Here is a 27,173-nt window from a genome sequence, read left to right as displayed (position 1 = left end):
TGGTGCCCGTTCTTCAACTATGGACTCTATTTTTACTGGAGACGGGATAGTTGGTCAAGGAGCTGGGAGACTAGCTGCTATTATCCTGCCATAAAATGAACCAGGCATTGTCAAAAACATAAAGCGCATTTATGTAGAGACCCCACATATAAGTACAGCTAAAGGAAGTAATTGTGAGTACCTTAATGTTAACCCATGGAAGATACTAGAAAATGGAAACACAATTGTAACCTGGAACATTGCCGGACTAATGAGCAAAGAGGGCTCACTTGGATGGCTAGATTTTATTAATGACCATGACATAATCTGTATTCAAGAAACCTGGTGTACTGACCCTGTTTATATAGAAGGGTTTAACTCACACTGGTTACAGGCAGTGCCTTCTCCTGCAGGAAGAGCAAAAAGGGGGTTTCTGATCCTTATTTCAAATAAGTTACCAGCTGATGTCAAAAGAGTTGTTACAATCGGAAGACATTCCCAGATTATGTGGTTGCAATGTAAAGATAGTAGGGATGTGGCTATGGTTAACTACTATAATATTGTGTTTGATTCAACTTGCAGTAATATTGTATTTGAGCTAGACAAAGGGCTTGATAACTTGTTAAGCACAGTCAACACTAATATCACAATCATACTAGTTGGGGATTTGAATATGCAAACATGCCTGTTGTCTATGACCAAAGTTTGTGGGAATAGGAATGATGAAGGTGTTGATTGTGTACATTTCCCACATAATGACTTTGGAGGAGCTTTAAACTCCATGATGGCCAAATATGACATTGAATTGTTACAATGTGCTTGTGCCTCTAGTGGTGGCTTAATACCGACTTTTATAGGTTGGAATGCTGCATCTGTTATTGATCATGTGTTAATTTCAACAAGTATAAATCATATGTGTTCCACCCTAAGGATCGCCCAGTTAACACTTAGTGAACATAACTGCATTATTATGTCAGTCCTTGTCTGGGGTCGAAAAGTCGTATCCCACCAAAATAGTATTACTAACATCACCCCTATCAGACCGAACGGGACACAAATCAAATGGAAGGAGGTCGATCTGATAAAAGTATTGCATGAAATTGTTAATAAATGTGGAGAAGAAATTTCTTACTGCCTTAATGAGGTTGTTAGCCCTCCCCAGTTGTTAGCAAATGTTTGTAAAATTAATAACATTATTGAAGGGATACTGACTGCCCCCTTCATGGATAAAAGTAAAAGTAAACAATGTGAGGGCTGGTTTGATTACACCTGTAGCCAGGCTTCAAAACCAACAGAAACATGCTTTACATAATAGACCTATAAATAATGAATTAATTACAAATTTACATCTTAACTACAAATCTGCCCTGAAAGCAAGGAAAAGGAAGTTACAGGAGTTAGCATGGGATAATTTATCCTTGGCAGCAGACACGCTAACAATAAGCTATTTTGGGCAACTGTTAACTCGCCGTCTTTACAGTGTGACTCATTATCCGAATCAGTATCCCATGTTAATTGCAAAGCATGGGTGATACATTTTTCAAATATTTTTAATCCATCAGACTATGAAGCACCTAGGGCCCAAAGTCCAACACAGAGTAGGTGACCGGTCATACCTTTAAATATCACAAAAGACGAGGTTCAGATAGGATTGACCTGCAGCGAGGGGGGACAGCACCAGGCCCAGATGGGGTCCCAGTAGACGTTTATAAAGCAATAACAGATTTATGGGGCCCCATCCTTACTAGAGTTTTTAATACAGCAGTGACAGAGTCTATACCGTTGACATGGGGCCAATCAGTTATTATTCCTATTTTTAAAAAAGTCAATAAATCGGAAGCTAAAAACTATCACCCGTTTCGCTCTTTGACTCATCAATAAAGGTGATGAGCAGAGTATTATTAGTGAGACTAGAAGAGTGGGCCAATGAGAATGAGATACTCTCCCCAGTACAATATGGTTTTAGGAAAGGGCTAAGAACAATAGAGCAATGTATTAATTTAGAACTTTTATTAGGTAAATAGAAGTGTGCAAACCAGGGGAGATAATAATTATGCTTTGCAGACCTTAGCAGTGCCTTTGATCTTGTTGATCACACTATTCTGTGGCCAATCTTTCTTAACCATGGAGCTCCCAAACCTATATTTTTCTTTCTCACAAGGTTATATGAGACACTGTCATGTAAAGTTCGATACGGGCAGCGTGGTGAGTGCACACCAAATTTTGCAGTCAAACGAGGTGTCCTCCATGGCTGAGTCTTAGCACCATTGCTTTTTTCATTACTTATAAATGAGTTTGACAAAGCCCTTCGATTGGGGCAGGCAGATGCACCCCAAATTGCTGGTAGTCCTGTACCGATTCTGCTTTATGCAGATGATGCTGTATTACTCTCTAAATCCCTGGTTGGCCTGCAACGCTTAATGGACCAGTTTAGGATTTGTATTGCTATTAGGAAATTGCTAATTAATAGTACAAAAACTTTGACTAGGTGTGTGTCATTAAACCCAAGAAATGCTAAAATGTTATATTCATAGCAACCCAGTGGAAACCATTTATAATTATTTCTACCTGGGAATAACATACTCAGGCAACGGGAACTGGACGCATGAAGTAACTAATGTCCGCTCAAAGATGATTAAGAATGCACATGGGATTTTCAGATTTGCATCTAAGTTAGGTGACGGCCGTACAAAAGATATGATAGTTATATATAAGGCTAGATGTGTTTCCATCGCCTTGTACCGTTCACGGGTGTGGGGCCACAGTTGTAACCAGATTTTACAAGAAAAAGAAAATTATTTTTTTTAACGTTTTTTAAGTTTACATACCTCAGCATCCAATGAAATAACTCATCAAGAAGTAGGTATAGATTACCTATCTGATTTGATTGCTATGCAGCCACTACTGTTATGGAGATCAATTTGGGCCAAAGACAAAACAAAATTTACTCAATCTATTATTAAGGACTGCCTTCTACTGGATAAAAGTACATGTGTTCCCTAGTTGAAATATATTATTGACTCATATTGCGAATTATCTAGGCTGCAGATCCATGTAAATCTAGGACAAGTGATAACTATATCTAAACAAGAGATAAAGGACACATTTTTGGCCCACAAAAAAGATATCCGAATGAGTGTAGTAGGGAAGCAAACCACATTTATATTTTATCAAACAATTGAACATAGAATGGGTTTTCAAAAGTATTTGTCTACAGTTACCAAGTCCTCACATCGCTTTGTTTTGATTAGATTACGATTACGATTAGGAATAGTACATCACCTAGCCGCTTTCCCCACAATGAAAATGCATCCCACTTCACCGTGCCCTTGCGATGAGCAATCAAAACAATGCACCATGCACTGTATGCTTTTTTTGCAAATTCTATCTGTATTTTATGCATTTGTATCTGAAACACACTTTTTATAAAATATAACGTGAGAACAACTCATGCTGCTATGAAATTACGTGTTACTTGATGATCCGGGGATATGTTTCTATGTCGCATCATATATACAAAAAGCAATTGATATAAGAGAAAGCATTGTGCCTATCAACTGATTTATATGTAACTAATTGGATCGCCCTATGTATGGCAAACCCTGTTCTTTTAGAATATTTGTTACATTGATCGTGCTTTTATGGTTGTTGTACATACCGAATAAAGCTTGTTGAACTGAACTGCATAAATTGTGTCTGTAAATATGAGTATCGCCTAGTTTGGTAATTACCAAGTGCTCAATTTTGAGTCGTGGACCTCAGAATAGAGAGAACAGAATTGCACATGATTTCCCATGTTTGGACGCAAACTCAGAGTTTGTGTAGTTTGCTAACAGAATTTCAATCACCAGTTAGAATCCTGATTTGTCACAAACATAAGTTTGAACCTGAATCTAGCATTATGGGAAATACAAATTAAGTTGTATGATTTTTTTTAAGAATCTGAAATAACATGCCAGTTAAGATACTTATAAAGTCAAAGACGCATTAAAGAGCAGCGTATCACAACATATTTCCTTTTAAGATTTAAGCTATTAAGATATGTTTTGACAGTGATGTTTCTGGGTTAGCCCTTAAAACATAGATTTCAGGCTGTTATGAGTGTGGTTGCATATGGCCAATCAGCTACTAGCTCCAGCGGCTAATCCACCCCTGAGGTGACCACATCCAGGGATGTAGGCCACATTTTATTTTACCCAGAACCCACTATTCTAGAACTTTTTAAAATTACAGCAGTCTTCCTTAGCTGTACAGACCAGATAGCCCACCCTAGAGGTGTAGCTAGCCTTCTCGGGGTGTACAGCTCCTGAATATCTAATTTTCTATCTTTTCGGGTGAAAATGTGCCTGGGAGCAAGTGGAAGGGTGTTTTGTTCTTTGAAATACAGCCTGTTTTCTATCATAGGCAACACAGGGTTTGAAGATAACTATCTTGATGTACCACTTCACTAGCCAGCCTGTCAGGGAGCGAGGTGTTGTGAGAAGGTGGGTTGGTGTATGCCGTCCACTAGTTAAAGTGGGCACTTTGTACCAGGCCACACAACCCTTATGATGTCTGAGGGCAAAGATAACCTTATTGAAAGCTATCCTAGTGGTAGCTATGGAGAGCAGCCTTCAGGTTTAATCTTGAAGGAATGTAAAGCAGCTTGTTTTACCAGAATATCACCTCCTAAATGATTAAATGAAAAGAGAACCACACAGTGTTTATATAAAAATATGTATTTATTGATATAACACTCTCTACTAGCCTCTACACGAGACTAGGGCACAAAGCACACAACACTAAATCAATAGAACATCTGTAAATAGCGAAATACACAGCAAGCTACAGGGGAGACCGAACCATATACTTAAAAAATTTTATAACAACAACGACTTCAATAGACACAGTGCCTAGAGCACATAGAATCACTGGGACCCCAAGGAACCATTCAGAGGAGTGACACAGAGAGCCCACGGAGTACAGGAGCAGTGAGGAGACACAGACGTGTGCTCCGTACAACTCTATGGGAAAGTCGCGGTTGGAAAATTACAAGTTAAGGACACTTCTAAGAGGACTTTGAGCAAACCCTTTGGAACTTAGGAGGTTCTAAGGCCAACCCACCAGAGAGTACCGAAGTACCTGTATTACCGATCCCAGAAGAGCTTGATGTATAGGGGTCAATTGGTGTCGGAAACCTTCGTTGTTTTCAATGGAGAGCTGCAAAGAAGTCCTGCAGCCAGGAGGGCGAAGAGTGTCCGGTGGAATCCAAGCCTGGATTCGAGGTGAGAAGAACCTGAAAGCAGAGGGGATAGTGTCTGGGTGACCTTAGGTGACCAGGGGCTCGGTAGTCAAATGCCCACCAGTGTTGAGTGCTTCAGGGATGAAGAAGGGTTGCTTGACTCTGCAGCCATGGGGACCAGGAGATGTCAAGGACAAAGTCCGAAGGTGAGCTGTACCACAAAGGATGTTGAGAGCTGAGGGGTCCATGTCCGGCTGGAGCACCAACAAACCTTGGCAACTGCAACCCACGCGGTCAGAGGAAACAGATGATGGTGTGGACCAGCAAGATCCAGGGGACTCTCCAAGCAATGGAGAGTCAGGGCACGTCTGGAACAACCAGGTAAGCCCAAGAATTAACAAGGTGACCCTTGCCAGGACCCACAGGCCAACGGACCAGGGATCGCGAGGAGACCTAAAGCAAGTCTGCAAAGCACCAGCCCAAAGTTCACTCGCGGAGTGGAGGTCAGAAATCTTCGGAGCAAGTACTGCTCAGGTTTGGGACTACACAAAGTCCAAAGTACAGGCTCAGGAATTGTCACTAAGCGCATGCACTTGCAAAAGTACGAGGTGCACAGGGGTTCGGGTTGCACAGTCCCCATGAGAATCGTTGAGAGGGCAGATCGTCCTCAGGGACCTTCAGGAAACCACCTCCGGTGTTGCTAAAGTCTTCAGAGTCCTCATGAGCTTGGGAGAAGCAAACCAGTCAGATGCATTTAGGTGGCTGCTTTTGCAGGGAAGTAACTCCTTTATTCCAAGGGAGATTATTCAGTTGTCCAGCATCGTGCAAGCAGTCAAAGTACTTGGTTTCTTCTTAGCAGAATCTTGTCCAGGTAAAATCTAAAGTCTTGTGATCAGGTAACCCATTTTATACCCATGGGAAGGGGTTGGAAAGATTTTGTGGACCCTCCTGGGGGAGGGGCAGGACAGAAGGGTGGCTACACCCATGTCCTTTGTCCAGTTTCACACCAGAGCAGGAGTAAATGGCTCCTGGAACTGGTTTGAGCTGGACTAAGCATGGGTACACCAAATGTGCCCCCAGTGCAGACTTTCTGGCACTCTAAGAGTGCACCCACCCAGCCCCAGTACACTAAATCCTGTCTGGGAGGTGGTTACATCTACCTGTGACAGGATGCCTATTGTCATGCCTTCCTTTGTTCAAGCTTGGCTCAGCAGCAGGAGAGCAGAATCGTGTCTGTGGCTGGTTGCATCCATTTTGTGCTGCCCAGGTCGAGAAAGCTGGTACCGGGTATACAAGTGACCAACATATGTCCCTTCAGAAGGGTGGGATCATACCTCCCCCGCCAGTTACTGACGGGGAGGTATGATTCCAAGGTGTTTGACACCAAACAGAACATGTTTCTAATCAGCCATTTCAAAGTTAGCATTTTCCACGAGATTATAATGCACTTAAACATATATGTCTGGCAGCATCACAGACAACCATGGAGAATGGTCTCCGAAGGCTGCAGAGGGGCTCTGCTCATGCAGGGGCACCCTCTCACGTAAAACCCAGCACCCTGCCTTCAGGATTGTTAAGGCCTGCCATAGGGGTGATTGATAGGTTTTTAAGTGTAGTGATTTAGATAGATATAGTGAACCTATATCTTAAGTAAGTGGTGCAAGCACCAGCTTACACAGTCTGCTGTAGCAGGCTGGTCGTGTCAATTTGGATGGCCTCTCAGGGCTGGCACAATACATGCTTCAGCCCATGGGAGGCCTCTGAGGTACCTATGCCCTGGGTACATGGTGTACCATATACTAGGGACTGATAAGGGTACTCCAGAATCCACTCTGGAGTGTACCTAAAGTGCATGCATAACAACTTACAGGAGAAAGCAGATAGACTGGCGTCCTGGATAGCAGGATCCCAGTCAGACTATGCCAAAACATAAGAAGCAGATACTACTTTCCTAGAGGTGTGACCTCCTTTCCATCCAGGCCATTGTTTCTTAATATTGGGAGAGTTCACACCTCCTGGCAGGAGGTCAGATTTCTGTCTTGGCAGTGGCAAGTTTGGTCTGGCAGCCAGAGCACAGTAAAAGCTGGGGCAACCAGGTGAGCAACCTCTAATGCAGACAACTGGGTGCATGTCAAATCGTCTTCAACACAACACCGTCTATCACCTATATTGTCCTTTTAGTGGTTAAGCCACGATAGGGACATATAAGCTTGCACTTACATGCCCACACCTTTAATATAATGCACCCTGAATCCTGGGCTTAGGAGGCCCTACTGGCATATTATAAAAATAGTGTATTGACTTTGCAACACATGGTGAGGGAAAAGTAGAGTTTGAGCAGTTTTCACTGCTCCTGCAGTTTGCAATGGCAGGCCTGTTGTCAGTACTTTACTTGGGTCACTCAGGGTGGCACAAACAGTTCTTCAGGCCCTGGTGACCCCTTTATCACCCATGCCCTGGGCACCACTGGTACCATATACCATATACTAGGGACTTACAAGGGAGTTAAAGTCCTTTGCCAACTGGGTTACCAATTATTATAACTGGGGGTCTCTAGTTGGCAGAGGTAGGTACCTTTAACCAAATAGGGACCCTTGCTTCTAAGTCAGGGGAAGGGGATTACACTCCTGGATAATCCCTGCTCACCCCCTTGGTAGATTGGCACGACAGACAGGCTTATCTCAGAGGCAGTGTGAACACATACAGCAATACAGTGAAACACTACAGATGGACACCACACAGGTTTTATAAAAATAAGTATTCTTTATATAGACTTAACACAAGACCACAAAAGACAAAAATCCACAATACTGTACTCAAAATTGACTTAAAGATGGTAGCAGTAACTTAGTTCAAGTTTATGATAAATGCGAGACGATTCTTACAAAAGTACCTGGATGCGTAACGCACAACAAACAAAAGGTTCGCAGGGAGAAGGATGTGTTGGTTCCTTGCTTCAGGGGAGACGATGCATCACGCCTCAATGCTTGCGCAGAGTAGGTGATGTGTCTTGATCTTTACCAGAGAAGAGGTGATGCGTTCCGGTTACAATGTGGTAAGATGGCGCCTCGATGCGATGCGACAATCCAGTGCGATGCGATAAGATGGTGCCCCTGATGCGATGCGATGACGTGAAGAAGATGCTTGCACGATATCCAGCGGGCGTGCGGCAAACTCTGTAACTTGGGAGCCACGACAGGCCTTGCGACATGCTTCTTCGGTGATGCAATGGCGACCCTTTCGATGGTGGTGATGCGTCGGTAAACAGCTGCAATGAAGGCACGCTTCTCTGGTGATGCGGCAGCGACCTCTGCGGCGGTGACCTCTGCGGCGGCGACACGCTTCTCTGGCGATGTGACGGCAACAGCTGCAACTGTAACATGCTTCTTCTCGTTGAATCGCGCTTCCAGCTCCCAGCGACACACAGGCTTCTGCAGACAGAATTCCCAGCAAGGAAATTCAGAGGGGAGCTGGTGGTGAAGTCTTTTGTCCCTGAGACTTCAGCAGGAGGCAAGCACAAGTTCAAACCCTTGGAGAAATATTCTGCAGGATGATGACATTTTGTTACAAGTTCCTTCTCCTTTCCTTGGCAATGAAGACACCACTGCAGCCCAACCCAGCAACACAGCACACTGGCAGGGGGGCAGTCCAAACTCCCACAACTTCCTTGGTTCTTCTCCTTGGCAAAGGTTTGTCTTGTTGTTCCAGACGTGTTCTAAAGTCTTGCGGTCTGGGTCCCCATATTTATACTGCAAAGTCCTTTGTCCTTTGAAGGCACCTCAATGCTTGCGCAGAGTAGGGGATGCTTCTTGGTCCTTACCGGAGAGGAGGTGATGCGTTGGTTCTCGTACTGCGTGCCGGTTACTATGCTGTAAGATGGCTTCCTTGGTTGTCCTCCTTGGCAAAGGTTTGTCTTGTTGTTCCAGAGGTCCCCATATTTATACTGCAAAATCCTTTGTCCTCTGAAGGCAGTGCGGCCTGTACCTAGTCCAAACCAGTTCTGTGCAGTCCTGGAGCACTTTGTTTACAGGACTCCTTCTTTCCTTTGGCAGGGTGGGCTAGGGTCCTCAGACACACCACAGGAGGTGTTGCCAGCATTGTGGAAGGCAGGTAAAGCCCTATTCAGGATCGAAGCTACTCCTCCCACCACTCTACATGCAGATAGATCTATTCAGCCTTGTGCTGACTCACCCAGTCTCCAGGAGTCTCCGAGCCCCTGTCACTCACAAAACCAGACATACAATACACAAGCTAGCGGAGGCAGGCTGGATGGTTAGGTAAGAAAATACCTACTTTCTAAAAGTGGTATTTTCAAACACAGAATGTTAAAACCAGCTTCACTAAAAGATGTATTTTATCATTCTGAGTTCAGGCATACTAAACTCGAATTTCTCCCATGTTTCCTGGGTCAGTTAGGATTATAAAATGTTTTAATCAAACTGCCTATTCTGGCCTATGGGGATAGGTAGTCTTGCAATAGTAAAAAACGAAAATGGCTGTAATTCACTATTAGGACATGCCACACGCCACACACATCAGGGCATGTTCTACCTTTTACATACAATGCACCCTGCCCTCGGGCCTACCTTAGGGGTGTCTGAGATGTAGAAAAGGGAAGGTTTAGGGAATGGCAAGTGGTTGCACTTACCAAGTCAACATGGAAGTACTAGACTGCACACAGGCTCTGCAATGGCAGGCCTGAGACACACTTTACAGGCTGCTTCTGTGGGTGGCACAATCAGTGCTGCAAACCCACCAGCAGCATTTGATTTACAGGCCCTGGGCACACATGGTGCACTATACTAAGGTCTGACAAGTAAATCAAATAAGCCAATCAGGGAGTCACCAATCAATGCATCAATTTAACATAGGGAGCACTTGCACTGTGGCACTGAATAGCAGTGGTACAGTGCCCAAAACATCTAAACCAGCAAAACATATCAAAAACAGAGGAGGCAATCAGTGAAAAATGGAAGGGAGACTCATGCCAGGCCTAACACCAATTCACACATATTAGTTTTAGGGTGAGAGCACTGACAATGGGGCCTGGTTAGCAAGCTTCAGTGCACTGTCAGTGTCCAAAACCAGCCTCTAGTTGTCCAAATGGGGGACAAACGTAGGTGGTATCACTAAAAAGGGCCTATTTTTTTACAACAAGGAAATAACTGCCCTCATTCCCTGAGTTGTATTCACTGCACTAAACACCAGGGATATTGTTTATTGGGGAGTGTCCCCTGTGGGCATGGGTCTGGGCACAACAATCTTTCTGCTCACAACTAGCGGGCATTAGGGAGGGCTTACACCAAGACTATTCGCCTCGAGGAAAACAGGTGGGCCACTAAACCACCAGGAAATATTTTAGAGTTACTGTTGGAGGGGGACCCATTCCTAGGCAAAGGCATGGTCTCCTCAGGCACAAGAGTCTTTCTGCCCCCAAGGGGTAATAGGTGGTGTTTACCTCAATCTGCCTTCCCAGGGAAGTGAAAGCCTACTAGAGCACCAGAGAATATCTTTATTTTTTTCCGTTTGCGGGAGCTCCAACCTCAGGCAGGTGCCTGTGCTTCCCCTGTTCTGGGCACAAAAGTCTTTATGTCCCCCTGGTTATTTACCCCAATATACCCTGTGGAGTGTAGAAATTCCACTAGAAACCAGGCAAAAGTTCAAATCAAATTAGGTGCAGAAATGTTGTGGATCCCCCCAACATTCTCGTAAAAATATTAGGCAAAGTTTGAAGTTTGTGGGCATAGTGAGTAAGAAAACGTCATGGGACATGGGATGTGCACATGACACACCACCCCAGACTGTCCTTGGTGTCTAATTTTCAAAAATGTCTGCGTTTGGTAGGTTTCCTTGGATGCCAGCCTAACCTGGACCCAAAAGCCAGATCTACCCCATCCCCACGTTTCATTTTAGGGCCTATTGGATCACAGGCACTAGGCTGTAACACAAGTGGGGTAGCGTTGTTATTTGTGGGAACAATGGCTTAGTTGACATTTTGTGGATTCCAGCAGATTTCAGAAGTTTCCTTCACAGAAATGCAAAGAAATACGTAATTTTAGTTAAAGTTTGAGGTTTGCAGGGCATTTTTGGTGAGAAAGCATCATGGGATTCATGCAAGGCACACCACCCAGGATTCCCTTTTGCATATAGTTTTCAAAAATGTCTTCGTATGGTAGGTTTACAGTGGTGGAGGCCGAGTGCTGGCCAAAATACTGAAGCTACCCCTTTGCCAAAGCAGGTAATTTTTTTTACAGCAAATGGTGCTAGGCAGAGCCACACAAGTGGAGAAACGTTTTATCAGAAGAATTAGAATGCTGGGTGAGATCTCTACAGATTCTGAAACATCAAGGCATTAATTCAAGGCACATCACCCTGGATTCCCCTGGGTGACTAGTTATTTTTGGTAGATTTCTTTGGTTGACGGCAGAGCCAGGCCCACACACAGCAGCTATACCAGTCTCCAAAAACAGGTTCTTTTTTAAAAGGGAATGCTAATGTCTGCACAGTTTGTTTTGGGTCCTTCTGTTGTGTGGGCACTAGGCCAGTCATGCAAGTGGGGTAGTGTTTTTATTGGGAGAACTGTAGGAATATGGAATGGCACAATATTTGTTGTTATGAATTAAATTTATGTCCAGTACTAGCCCTCAAATGTAAGTTAATGAAATTTATAGCATGGCCAATCCAAAGTTCGGAGATATACAAATACCCACTATTCGTAAACTCAGTGCCTTGTGCACTTTTCTAAACTATATAGATTTTTTTCCTGCCTATTTTTTATTTATTAGATATTATTATCTGAATTGCTGCATGGTCAGTGCACAATGCATAATCATTAGAAGCTGCTGCTTAGTTGTTGTCCCTGGGTATTGCATGTTTTGAAAGATAAATAAATACAAAAAATCCTGCAAACTATAAGGGTGTGACAGATGTAATAGTGTGTATTGTTGTAAATTGATCATCAGGGCAAAATCTTACAAAGGAAAATGTCGCCAATAGCAATTTTTCTCTCTTTCTTTTTTTTTTTTTTCAGCGATTAGTTTGCAATCTACACAAATGACCCATTCCTGAATTTGGAAGTTTGCTTAATTTTCCAAAATGTATAGCTTTCTGGCTTCACCAATGGGTTTCACACATGTATTCACCTAAATCTGCAAGTATGTTGAAACTGCAGAATGTAAGAAAAATGGACTACAAGTTAGAAAAATGCAAAACTCTGCTAAAAATTGACTTTCTTTTTACATTGCTACTTGCTTACGAAACGTGGGAAAATGGTGATCTTAGCACAGCAAACTTTTTTCTGATACCATTTTTAAGAAAAAAATCATTTGATTTCTTGCATAGTACTTTTTCCCATTTTTCTAACAAAGAACATTTTGGCTATTTTATCCAGTCGCTTGAGGGGAATCTACAAGCCATGGGTACCTTTAGAGTCCCAATATGTGTGAAAAAAAGGACACAAATCCGGCCTGGATACCTTTTGTGGAGAAAACAATTATGACGGCTTAGGAGCAAAGTGCTCCAATTATAAGGGTTCAGTACTGGGGTTGGAAAATTCTCAGCACCTTAGGGTTTAAATTTGTTTGCACATAAAATGATTCCAAAAGCACCCCACAGCCTCTGCATCTCCTCTATGATCTCCATGCTCAACCTACAATTACCATAGTCCCACAAATTCCTTAGATTACAGTCTGCTACCACATTTTTATGAGCAGGAATGTGTTGTGGCTGTAGAATTATCCCCTTGTCTAGACAGTAACGGAAAATTCCATTGCTATCTCCACCTCAGCCGACGAACGTGGACCTCAAATCTGTTCACAAACCTAATCACTGATCCATACCATTCTCACTAACTGTCTCAAAGAGACTTTCTCTGCATCCAGAAACAATCAGACTTTCCTCAAATCCTTCTCAACTTCTCCCTCTGTAATTCTAACATACAATACAATGTCAAAAAATGAAAACCTAAAAAAAGAATCTAGTTCACCAGGAACCATGCTGACTTTACTAAATTCACCCTAAAACCCAAGCTTTGAGTAATTTCATCTCTATAAATGTATATTGGTGTGTCTTTCATAGAGCCATGATCAAAATCTGATCCACTTACACAATTGACCATAACCCCTGCTCCACAGCCAAGATGCCATTGGTCCCATCACCTTCGTGAAAGTGCTGATGTCAGATCAAATGGAAGAAACATGAATCTCCACAGCTATTCTTCTCACCAAAAACTGAGATAATCCTGCTAATCTTGACAAATCAGGACAGTTAAGTATGCATCTGTCAAGTCTAGACATGTCACCCAAACCCCTTTCCTAAGCATGTGCTTCAATAGCTGGAATTCCTTGATCTTGAAATGAGAATAGGCTACAATTCATTCAGATCTCTCGGACTGAACATTAATCTCTTTCCTTCATGTTTTGTTTCCACACCAAATATGTTGTTTCCAATCCCCTTTGATGCAAACCTTTCTATTTCTATAACACATTCTCTAACTAAGTCTGAACTTCCTGAGATACCAGCCTAGACTTTTTTTAATTGAAATGTAACCCTTTTGACTTTGCGAACTGCTCTGATGTCTTACTGAACTCTCTGTGGTAACCTTGAACAATCTATAAGAGCCATAGGCTCTGAATTACTGTTCTCAAACATTCCGAAAGCTGAGTAGATTTTTGAGTGCAAAACTACAAATCTGAATGCAAGCAGCAGAGTTTTGAATACTAGCATCCAGCAATTAAATCAAAATTACATTTCAGATTTGAATATTTACCCAAACTGACTGCTCAGATAATGTTTTAGTGCCCAGTGCATTTTGCATAAAAATGCGTAATTCACGTAATTTTGTGAGAGTTGCACAAAATTATGCTGCAGCAAATAATGCGGGTTTTGCACACCCCTAGAAACAAGGACCTTTTCCAAACCCACCTGCCATTGACTCTGATCTACGATTCTCTATTGTCGCGTGATGTTCAGACTTTTTTTATTCTCTGGGATTTCTTGATGAAATCCTAAGTGTCTATATCCATATATGAAAAACTACAGGTGGAACCTTGACCTCAGGTAGGGAATTGACCCTGCCATCTCCCAGACAAAAGAAAAGCTTTTACGCTGAATGCCTTCCTTATATCATTCTGGGCATTCTGAAGTGAGTTGCAAGCACCCAGCCATCTTAATATTTCATTTATAATTTCTTCTGTAAATAAGATGTCGTTAGGCTTCCCAATTCAGGTAACTCAGGAGCTATCTTTAGCAAGATGCTTTTCCTTCTTTCCATACCAATTACGGCATCTGTGTTGCCCAACAAAAACACCGTTTTTTACAGATTGATGCAACTTCACTACATCAACATTCACTTTATTGATATACGTTTGCTCAGTCATATCAAATACATGATTCCAAAGTCCCCACACACCCAGCAGTCTGTTCTGGCAACTCTTTTATTAGTTATCTAATTATGTTCTTCGTTCCTTCCTCGACATCTTTAACAAAAAGCCATCAAACTCTGGTGCTAACCCCACTATATTTATCAAAGACAGCCTTGAGCGTTCAGACATCAACTTTGACCATGCCTCCTATGACATTTCACATCTCGTCCAATATTCTGCACAGTATGCTACATGGTGAGCCGAAGCATATTGTAGAAATAGTAAGCGATGAATTAAAAGAGGATCTAACTTTTTGTTTAACCTACTTGCTTTGGGGGGAACATGGCAGCCACTAGTTAGAGCCAGCTGCGGGATTTCTATCCTGCTTTCGGCAGATGAGCATTTACTCACCCATACGGATGCGGATGAGGTCTCCGCGGTCAGGCTGGTGAAGCCTTGACTTTCTGGTTGTTCTTTCCTCATCTTCTTTGTTTTTCCGCTCTCTTGCTTGCTTTGCGGCTGGCTTCTCCCCAGTTTGGAGCCAGTGGCAGCAACAGCAACGGTGGGGCTGTTGCATGGCAGTGTGTGGGCGGAGGCTGCAGCGCGACTCGACAGAGGCCAGCGTGCCACAGCGAGAATCGGCTTCCCTGGCAGCAGGAGCCACGGAGCAGCTGTGTGTGCTCCAACCCACAGTCTCGTAGCCAAGCACTACTCTGGGTGCAACTGTGGAACGGCGAATGGGGCAAACGTGGATGATGCTGTACAAAGTCCTTCAACGACCCCAGTAAGAAGGAGAAGGGGGGAACTGGGTTTTTTTGGCTCAAGAGCAGGCAATTGCGGGGGAGGCCCCTAATCTAGAGGTGCTGAAGCCCACAAAGAATAAGGATCTGATTGAGGCATCTATTGGGGGTTTAAACAGGTATACCCTAAGAAGTAGGGATATCTGGGGGAATGGCCAGCAGCCCTTGGGGGTTCCCCAAAAACATACCCCGTTATCATCACAAAATCTTTTACAGAAAAACCTGGATGCCTGGCCACCATGTACTCGCCCCTCACTAACTAAAAAAGTGCCTGCAGAAACGATATTTCTGTCTACGGGTAGAAGGCAGCCAGAAGTAAACCTGAAAGAACTCAAATTACTCCCTCACTCCGTTCTTATTTCAAGGTTCAAGCTCAATCTACTCAGCCTACTCAGTCTATCTCCACTGCTATGGCCACCACTGCTGCTTGTCCTACTCAGGACATAGTCCTGGTCTGCCTGGGCATGGAAGTGCTCTGGACATTGGGAGTAACACCCTGCGCCTTGAAAACAGGTTTGCCCCTTTGGCAGCAAGAGAAGAGAACATCACACAAACCCAGCGTGATTCCAGCCCCCTGAGCCAGCTTTCCGAACAGCTTTTGGAACAGAGGGAAGGGTCTAGTGCATTGCTGGCCTATCGGGGGGAGCAATCTTCCAATCAGGACCTTCTAACCTCCTTTTTAGCGGAGATAAGAGAAAAGTTTGCAGTCTCTGAACTTAATCAACAAAAGATTCAGGGGGCCTTTGAGGTGTTATCAAGCAAGATAAATAACGTCATGGAAAGAGTTGGAGCAATGGAGGTAGCCTTTGAGGACCTTTCAAAACAAGTGGATACCAACAAGAGTGAGATTACGAGGTTAAAGATAGTGACAGAAAACTCAGAGATAAACTAGAAACTCTGGAAAATAGCAGCAGAAGAAATAACATCAGGAATTTGAATGTCCCAGAGGAACTTGAGGGAGGGGACATCAGGCGTTTTATCATATACTTCCTTGGAGAGTTCAATGCAGACATAGAGAAGCAGTCTTTGGGAGGTGACATCCAGAGAGTACACCGAGACCCGTTCTCTAAAAGACCAGGGAAGAAAAACCCAAGAAGGATTTTAGTAAACTTTAAGACATATTCAATTAAAGAGAAGATCCTTGCCGGGGGTCTCAAAGCACGGGTGTATAAGAAAGGAGAGTGGTCCTTCTGCATCAGATCAGATATATCACGTGCCACAAAAGACAGGCAGTGGGAGCTAGGGAACTTTATCCAAGGATTGAGGGGGCTGGGTGCTACTGCCAACATCCGGTTCCCGGCCTCCCTAAGTATGATGTGGAACAATAAACTGTACAACTTCAGGGACCCCTCAGAAGTCAGCTCCCTGATCAAACAGATTAAAACACATCCAAGAGATAAGATCTAATTTTTGCTGGGATATAGTGAGAAAGCCCCAAGTGGAGGTATCTTTCAGTATACCTCTAGACTTTTGGGAGGGTTCCCCGGTGTGGGAGGGGTGGGAGGAGGGGTGGGGCGGGAGCCCAAGAAAAAAGAAAATGCAAAAAATGAACACTTTTAACATTTACACTAGGTGGGGGAGCATGTGGGGGAAAAAAACAAAAAATGTCCTCATTTATAAATAAGACTCAAGTACATTTAATACTCTTTCAAACTGTTGTAGCACTTATGGGCTTGTCTGGCCATTACAAATTTCACTTATGCCTCTTATGACAGATATAGATAGGCCTAAGAAGTTGAAAAGGATATCTTGGAATGTAAATGGCCTTAGGGTCCCTTCCAGGAGAAGGGACCTTTTAGAGTACCTGAGAATTTCTGATAGTGAGGTCTTCCTGGTACAGGAGTCACACCTATGTAAAGGGGAGTGAGCAGAGACTCTAAAAAACAGAAATGGGTGGAACATTACATTTGCACTACCCAGACATGCCCGGTGAAAAGTGTCGCCCTTAAAAAATGTTCCAAGCTATACTCAGAGATTGTGTTGTTGACCCGCTTGGTAGGTGGGCAATAGCAAGGGCTAAAATCAATGGTTCTTGGTTGACCTTTGTGGGCTACTATGGCCTCAATTTAGATGACCCAGGACCTTTACGCACTTTACTCCTTCAGTTGGTCAATATTAAGGCCCCTATTATATTGGGTGGAGACTTCAATGTAGTCCTGGGTCCAATACAGGATTCAACTTCGAGGGGAGCAATGGCTGCAACTCACAAGATGAGAGCTGCTCTGAAACAGTTAATGTTAGATATGGGCCTTTCAGATATTTGGAGAGTGATGGGAAGCACGGCAAGGACATCAGGGGGAAACTTCACTTTCCTTCATAAAAAATGCGGCCATCGCTCTCGGATCGATTTCTTTTTGGTGGACTCCTTCATCACTAAGTACACGACAAGGGTCAGTCATGTCCCTGAACATCTGTCTGACCACTCTGCTATCCTTTTGGAGATCGCTCTTGTCAATAGCCCCTCTCTCGCAGGTGGACCCTAAATCGTGCTTTACTTTTGCAACCATCAGTAATTAATAAGCCGAAAATTGCCACCAAGGAGTTTTTTTAGTTAACATAGACTCAACCCCCTCCACATATAGTTTGGGATATGTATAAAGCGTTTTAAGAGGCACCTTAATTGCCCTTCTACCGCACAAAACAAGAAAGTCAGACAAGAAATTAAATCACTCGAATCTGCAGTATTTACTGACCAGCTAGCGCTAGAACAAGCTCCCAACTGTTTAAACACATCACAAAAGTTATGCTTGGCAAAAACTGAACTAGCTGACTATCTGGAAGCAATAGTCAGGAGGAAATGGGAAGGCAGCAGGTTATCCCACCATGAATATGGGGAAGGGTGTGGCAAGTTGCTTACATGGAAAGCCAAAGCAGATCAGTCCAGGAGTCTGATAAAAGACCGCAGGTGTCCAAACTCTGGTAATATCATCTCTGAGGATATTGAGATTAAGAATGCTTTTGCTCAGTTTTTTCAAGGCCTCTATACAGCGGATCAAACAGCAAGTGAATAACTAATGGAGGAGTTTCTCTTAGATATAGAACTCCCCATGCTTCAGAGTCCAGAAAAAGACAACTTAAATAGCCCCATTAGCTTGAAAGAAATACTTCTTATCATCAGCACACTAAAAAAAGGGAAAGCCGCAGGACCAGATTATATTACTAATGAAAAATACACTATTTTAAAGGAAGAACTTGTCCCACTATTGCTCCAATTGTATAACTCTGCCTTCTTATCTGGCCAGGACCTTCCTCTATCCTGGGACGATGCCACTATAACCATTTTTTTGAAGCAAAATAAAAACCCGAGGTCCTTTGAGTCCTATAGGCCTATTTCTCTACTTAATAGCTATCATAAAATATACACACATATTTTAACTAAATGTCTGGATAAGGTGGCAGGGTCACTAATTCATTTCAATCAAAAAGGTTTTATGAAGGGGAGGCAACTCCACAAGTTAACACACGATTTGATATGGCAAGAGAATATGGGATTCTGTTGGCAGTAATGTCCTTTGACGCTACAAAGGCCTTCGATAGGGTTAGCTCGCCCTTCTTATATAAAATGATCCATCGCTTTAACCTGGGGGAGGCCTTCCTAGCAGCATTTAGGGCCCTATACAAAAATACATCGGCCAGGGTCCTGGTCAATGGTAATCTCACTAAGCAAATAAAAATTGGTAGGGGACTAGACAGGGATGCCCTCTCTCCTCCCTACTTTTTACCTTTTACATCGAACTATTGGCATATAAATTAAGGGCATGTCGGAAAATTCATTCTTTCGTTTGCAATGGTTGGGCGAAAAAAATAGGGCTATACGCAGATGACCTTATAATCTTCACAGAGTGACTTACAGCACTCACTCCCTGTAATATGGGAGTAGTTGGAAGGTTTTGGGAGGGTATCTGGATACTCCATCAACCAAGAAAAAACTGAGTTAATGAAATGGAACACCTCCTATAGGAGTGATCTTACGAAACAGGAGATAATATATATGGGAGTACAAACAGTACATAATATAGAAAAGATAGCCCAGTTAAATTTCGATCAAGCAGCTGCGGGTGTTAAATCACAGCTTCGATCATGGGGGCTCTCCCACCCACCTTTTTGGGTAGATCAAATCTCCTAAAAATGTCAATCCTCCCAAAGTTCACTTTTGTGTTTAATGCCATCCCACTAGAATTGAAGAAGATCTGGTTGAAGAAAGTGCAGGGGGAGTTTTCCTGCTTATCTGGGGAAATAAAAGACCTAGAATCTCCTTGAAGAAGCTTAGAAGAAAGAAAGAATATGGAGGGATTACAATCCCAGATCTCTACCAATACTACTGTGCTTTCCATCTGAAAACTATTAGTCAGTTGATGATGGAAAGCTCCTGGTTGTCCCCGCTCTTTAGGACCCATACGGTGAGCTCTCAGTATCAAGTAGATCTCTTCCTTTTGAAGTTTGGTCACCCCAAATTTTTCAAGAAGGTGAGGCCAAAGATCCTTTTAGCGGCCAAGAAGTTATGGCATCAGGTGAGATTGGCTTTACAAATACCATACTATTGCGATTTAGCACCGATCTGGGAATCTCCAGGTACTCTGGACTGTTTATTGGACGCACTCGCAGGCCCACTACGGGGATGTGGTATTTGTAAGTGGGGACAGCTCATCAAGGATAACAAACTAATCTCATGGTAACAATTCTCAGGGATTTCTGAAAACTCGTTTCTAAATTCAAGTACTATCAACTTTTAAGTTAGGTTAAAACGTTGGGGATGAAGGGTAAAGGGAACATGGATTTGGCATCCAAGATTTGTCTACGTCCCATTCCCAGAGATCTGGAGGAGGGAACTGCCAGGTGAAGACCTCGAATCTTTAGGGCAAGTATCTATGTCTCATGTGTGGTTATATGTGGAAGCTGCTCCTTTAAGGAAGAACCATCTTTTTACTGTCCTCAAGGCATACTGGACGTCACAGAAACTATCCAAGTTTGGGAATCGCGTGATGAAGAAGTGACCTAAATGTGGAGGAAACAACGCAAACGAGGCCCACATGTTTTGGCAATGTCCCTCAATCTAGCTATTCTGGCAGAGAGTGGGTAAGATTATTTCAGGTATCAAGGGCCACAATATTAAGTTGAGTTTGGCTCTTGTGATGTTTGCAATGTTCCCAGATGGGGTAGATGTTCGGGGCCCCCTCAGGACTCATAAAGCCCACATCTTTGTTTTGATTCTCCTTGCACGAAGGGAGTTGTGTGTTAAGTGTATCCTCCCTTGTTCCACAAATGAGGATGAATGTATTCGCTCTGTACAAAAAATGTCATACCTTGATCGGGTGGATAAACCTGTCAAGAGAACGAAATTTTGGAAGGATTGGTTTAAGCTTTATATCTCCAGCCTATCTCACTGAGCACGGAACTTGCTTCTTTCACTATTCTTTTTTCCTAACTCCGCTTATTTCAACGTCTCTGTTCTTGCATGCCCATGTTTTGAGTTTTTTTTTTAGATCATATGGTCCAATGATTAAGTGTATGCTTCACAGGTTGCCTTAGTGGTCTGGATCACCTACTTTTAGCACCTGTTTTTTAGAGGAATCAGTGCCATCACCCATCCAGGAGGTATTAACAATTTTTGGCCCCGGGATATTTTTATCCTTCCTCCCTTGTGAAGAGATCGGGTGCCTCTTTTGGTTTCCTCCTAGTTCTGGTTTGGTCTTGGCTTTCTGAACCCAGAACATAATTTGATAAATGAGGACTAAAAAAAAAAAGAGAGGATCTAACATGTCTTCCCCTAAGGGGCCTTATTTTTATTACTTTTTTCACCTCCAGTCTCCTTACTCTTGTTAAATTCAGTTCAAAATAATATCTCCTTGAATACCTTTATTTTATGTAAGGAAATATTTTGATCTATATATATATGCTTAAGGTGGAAGTGTAAACCATATTGTCTTCGCAATGTACCCCCTAAGTCACTCCTCTCTCCCCCACAACCCTTGGAATTTCTCACTGAATGCAAGCAAATGTTGATATTAAGGGTGGGCGGAAATTGCGTAATCGTGTTACGCAAATCTTCACGAAAACGCTAAAAATTATCGGGAAAGCGTGGAAATATCGCGAAGACTCTGAAGTTTTTGTCCCACCCGTTCGCGATGTTTTTTGCGTGATAGCGTTGGAAATGTGTCGCCAGCTTGCCCATGCGGTCGCTAATGGGCGCAGCCATCTTGTTTTCACTTGTCCTGCCCACTCACGATGCTATTTCCTGTTCCGGGTCGCGCAATGCATGCTCGCGCTTGTGCGCGTTAGGTATTTCCTGTTTGGGAACACGTATTGCAAGTTCGCAATGCTTTATGCGTGCTCGGGGGGAAAATATATCACAAACTTGCCCATGCGGTCGCAATGGGCGTGGCCATCTTGTTTTTCACTCTATGCTATGGTTCTGGGGCCTGCTTTTCAATCCTCCCTCTATCTTTTCAATCCTTTGCTTCTGAAAAATTTTTATTGATTTTTTTATTATCTCTCTCTCTATTTTCCTGACTCTCTATTTTTCTGTTTTGTCTACTTTTTTTGTGTTTTTTAACTACTTTTTCACTCGTTTCTATTGCCTGCTTTTTTCATTTCTTTTACTTACTACCCCCGCCTACCCCAGAACCATGGCAAAGGGCCACAGGGGGCATCTCAGCCTGAGCCACAAGGAGTGCAGGCATGGGCCTTGTTTCGGGAGGTGGAGTTGGCTGCACTGTTTTTTTTTGTGCAGCGCCACCTCCCCTTAAACCCTGGCAGCATGCGGCAGGCCTGGGTCCGGGTCCGGGCTCCGGGAGCGTCGGCAGCGGTGGGGGAAGGTGCGCCGGGCAGTGTTTCGCTGCTCGGGTGTCTGACGCAGCAAGAACCAGCTGACACACCGGTGGTCCGATATCCTGGACCAGGAGCAGGACCTGCTGGACCTGCTAGGAGTGGAGGTCCCGGGTCTTTGTGAGTAGCTATTTAATTATTACTACTTTGTGTCTGTTCTTCTGCTCTGTATTATATATTGCGAATATATTTTTTTTCCGACCAGCTAGAATGTTGCTGCTTACATACATTACAGGTAATTTACGTTTAAAAGTCTTCTGTGATTGGTATGACACTGGTGCTCTGCGCTACTAATCTTGTTATTTGCAACTTTGCGTTTGCGCTCGTTTTGCGTGATTATGTAAGAGTTTATGTTAGAAAACTTAAGTTAGGTAATGCTAGAGTGACTCTAGTCCTTCCTTTGCCCTGTCACCAAGAGATAGGGGTGGATTGATACTTAGGTTTAGTTACTTATTATAAGTTTGTAATTTTTTAGTGGTCTGCGACGCGTGACGCCCCCTCTGTTACGTCACGTGCTGCTGAGTGCTGGTACTGCTTACCCCAGTCCTTAGCAGAACCTTTGTAGTTTGTTCAGTGAGTGCTAATAGGCTTAGCACTAGCAGAACATCTGCATCAACGAACCAACAATTTTGTGTATGCAAAAATACAGGCATATGTTCTCCATTTATGCATTTTTGAGGACTAAAAGAAGTGGAAATGCTTACTTAATGTACAATTGGCATGCCTGGAATAGGTGGGCTCGGTCAGGTGGTACGTACTACTTAGGCTTAGTTAGTATTCTGGAATCAGAAAGGAACACTGGATTAGTGTAGATAAATAATAACTAGTCGGTCCGTGAAACCCCAGATACTACTTGTCGACCAGATTAGATAGGTCAATTTTATTGCAATTGTTGTTTACACAAATATTTTTTTGACAGTCTTATAAAAATATTTTATTTGTTTCACACCAATCATCAATGTTTGTCTCTTCCTTTCTTATATCTTTCATGATCAGCACCCAGGGTCAAGAAGACGGGGCAGAGTCAGCCGGACCAGTTCCAGTCGGACAGGAGGACAAGAACGAGGGGTCTTCTGCTGGCCCCAGTAAGTCTTCCTGTTTTTAATATTAATTCTTATTCACTAACTTTTACTGCACCGTATTGTTTTTCCCGAACTATTGTTTCCGTTTCCTAATGCTATTTTTTACCAACAATTACCCTTCGATCTAGACTATCTGTTTCTAGATTCTTGTTATCCCTGCCTCAAACTGCCTCTGCTATGACTATCTGTACTACTACTATTAGTCTGTCTGTAGCTAAGCATGTCCAGTTGGCCACTCTTTATTTAAAAGGTTTTAAATAAAACTCAGATTCACCAGTAGCTCTAGCCATTGATGAGTCCAGTCATTTGGGTTGTCCTCTTGTACTCCTTCTATTCTTCTTAATCTTTGAGGCTTTCTTAATCTTGATGTTTTTCGACAATTCCCACCAACAAAATACCCAACCAGATTTCACTATTTTGATAGGATAGGACATACTACTACTGTTGTAGGGATTTTCCACATACAGAACATTGCAGTTGAACAAGAAAATAGGATGTTGGTGATGGGAGGTTGGACCTTCCTCACACTCACACCTCAGTCAGAACAGAACCCACCACAATCCCCTGCCCTACTAGTTATAATAGTGTTTTATTACTATTAGTTCTCCGAACCCCCCCCAAGATACCCAATGAGTAGAGAACCCAGAACATAACACTCCCGACCTCTCAGTCGTGGAAGCAATGCACAAGCACAGTTTGCACACCCTTCCTTTCTCTCGCTCACTCGTGTAAGTCCATCCACACCAAATACCACTGAGTCTATGTAAGTTCAAAAATAATTTTATTTGCAACTGACAAGCTATGTCGATAGAGTCGATGATTTTAACATGCATGGTAGAATGCGGGATTGAGAAGAGGCTTCCCAAGAAATAGAAGCTGGTAACAGGGCAAGAAACAAGAAGAAGCTTTACAATAGATGGAGGAAATGGTACGCACTCAAAAGTCTGCAAAGCAAAAGACACCCAGAGGGCAAGATGAAGTACAGGAAACCTGTCCTGTAAACTACGAAAGAAAGTGAAACAGAAGTCTAGCGGAAGCAACAGACCACACAAGAAGAAAGAGGCAACAGAAAAGAGGAGGTGGACATGAGAGAAGATACTACTGGCAACACTATAGTAGATGGCAAGTATTGAGAAGAGATTGCAGTAGCTTTTGAGAGACATCATTCCTTAAAAGCGAAGGTGCTTTCGGAGTCCAACAAACCTGCATTGATAACATTCTTCTTGCTTGACATGTCCCGGGTCCACTCTAGGTTGGCTCCTCTGAGGTCCACTCTGCTTTCTGGCTTGCTGTCAGATGGTTTCTATTGAACACAACATTGAAAGTTCAGTGTCTTAACTTAGAAGTATACTAGTGGAAGGAAACTTGTGATTCTACTTCAACATCAAAGCATCAACAGACATAAGGACATCTGCACTGTGGTGTGGGATCTAACAACACAATTCAATAGCTACAAATGATGACTCCTGAAAACAGGCCTGTAGATAGTAGGGTTATGTCTTTGTAAATAGTGACAACTTGAATTACATTTTGGCACAATAAAATAGATTTGATTTAAGGGCCCATTTTAGCCCCATCCACCTGGATAAAAAAAGAAAAATGCAACAAGTCTCTGGTCTGCAACGAGTTGTCTGGATTCTGACTTCAGCAGCATGAAAAAATCAGCCACCACAGTTCTTCCTTTCCCTGAATTAAATCTCCCCTGGGAGAAAAAAATACACAGACATAACAGAACTTTATGTATAGTGGGCCAAATCATATTCTACTGGGCAGATGCAGTCATTGCCACCACCACTTCAATCACACAACTGTCACCCCACTATAGTCTAACTGATTCCATTAGTATATCCTCCAAGTTCCAAGGTGTTTGGCTCATGGGCCAACTTCAAGCCAAGGAGCAGAATCCTGCTTAATGGAGCTGGTTGTTGAGCTTGAAATAAAGAAATTTACTGTCTATCCTTATGATTGGTGTACAAAGGTACTAACCACTTAAGTATAATATGCACATCCAATCTGCCTGTTTCATATGAGTGTACATTTATTTGTCTCTATTTTCCCTTTAGCTATTTGGCCACCCTTTCCAGTATGTAAATAATGTCCTACTGCATCCACCAGTCAAAGACAAAACATTTCAATGCTGTGTGTGGAAATTACGATTGGGACTTTGAAATCTAATTTTGCAAGCATACTGTACAATATCTAGCACTCATTTGTGTTTGTATACAGTCTGCCATTCCGGAAGTGGCTGCACATGCTCTCACCCCCTGTCATGCTGAGCAGTGAAAGCAGAGTCATGTAAAGGTGGCTGAAGCCATCCCAGATGACCTGCTTCTGCACTTATTAGAAAAGGTATGCCTCTGCTGTGGCTTTTGCTGTAGTATCTGCCAGTATGGGGTCTAAATCCAATGGTGGGAAAATCTAGTAAACAAATTCCAAGACGCTCATAGGAGAAACACTTCACTTCTTATGGAAAGCATCTGTAAACTGGCCTATCAATCTTCCTGGATTCAACTCAAACAAATACGGTAAGCGCTGTCTCACAATGGTGTCTGTATCACCACACTTATCTTCGACATTTTCAGAAATTATACTCTTAGGAACATTTGCTGGATTCCCACGCAAAAGGAAAGGAACACATTGGATGCAAGGTATTCAGACAAACCTTGTAAGTCACTGATAACAAACCACTACTCAGTATGCATAACCAGTAGTCGGTTTTCTACACCAAGCACAGAAGAGAGAGGTGTTGCCCTAAACGTCTTTAGCCACAGTGATAATCCAGAATGACTTAATTGGGACTGCACCCCTGTGGTGTTCTCCAGGAGGCCAGTCAGCTAGTCCAACTGCCAGGACAGAACCCACTACAGAGTAACATGCATCACATGGAATGTTTATGAGTTCTATTGATCCATAAACTTACAACATCTATTTCCCTTAATATAAGAAAGAAATACAAATCATAAACATATTACAAGGTATGTGAAACAACAATTTGATACCAAATGCACAACTGTAACCACCCAAGAGCCCACCTTGACCTTCAGCGATCCGAAATGCCTGAGGTGGTTGACTCATTCTGAACTACAAACCTCCCAGAGCTTACCTCCTTTCTTTCATCTGACACTTTCTCCTGACCATCACCACCACCTTTTCCTAGAACTAATTCACCCTTACCATCACCACCATCACTTTCTCATATAAACTCACTCCTTTGCAATCCACCTTCCCTCCACTATTCTTTAATTTCACATTGAACATCATCATCCACCCACTGGACGCCTCATTATTATTCTCTCTTCTTTCCCGGCATACACCACCTTTCTGGTATAATGCCACTCTTCTCATGTTCAGTTTTTTCCATTCCCCAGCTTCTTCCCTGAAACACACCACCTTTCTGGTATAACACAACTCTTCTATTGTTCTGTTTTGTCCATTCTTCAGTTCAACCTAGTTCTCAGATACCAACTTGACCTTACATGATGATCTAGACTTGGAGGACCCAACACACTTCACCTCCCTTGAATTCCTCCCACAGCACTACCTTTAGTCTACCCTCATTTTCCACCCTCCATCTCTAACCCCCACACCTATCCTCCTGTTTTGCCACTTCTCGCAACCACACAGGGACAATTTTGGAACCCCCGGCCTTGCCCCCCAACAAAGTAAAGGTTGTACGATCCATTGCTTAACTAACAGTGGTACTGTAAGCCCAAATCTTATCTCGTATTGCCGCTTCTATCTCACTCCCACGTATTGTGGCCATTACCACCATATCTTCCTTGCACCAACTCACCATTTTACAACTTGACTCCCCATCCTCATTTATTTCATTTCATCATCCACCATCATCATCCAGCCATCCTACCCCGCTTCACCTTGACATAATCACCTCTTATCAACCCAC

Source organism: Triturus cristatus, chromosome 8, assembly GCF_964204655.1.
Source record: "Triturus cristatus chromosome 8, aTriCri1.1, whole genome shotgun sequence".
NCBI lineage: Eukaryota > Metazoa > Chordata > Amphibia > Caudata > Salamandridae > Triturus > Triturus cristatus.
Note: the sequence above shows the minus strand (reverse complement) of the source record.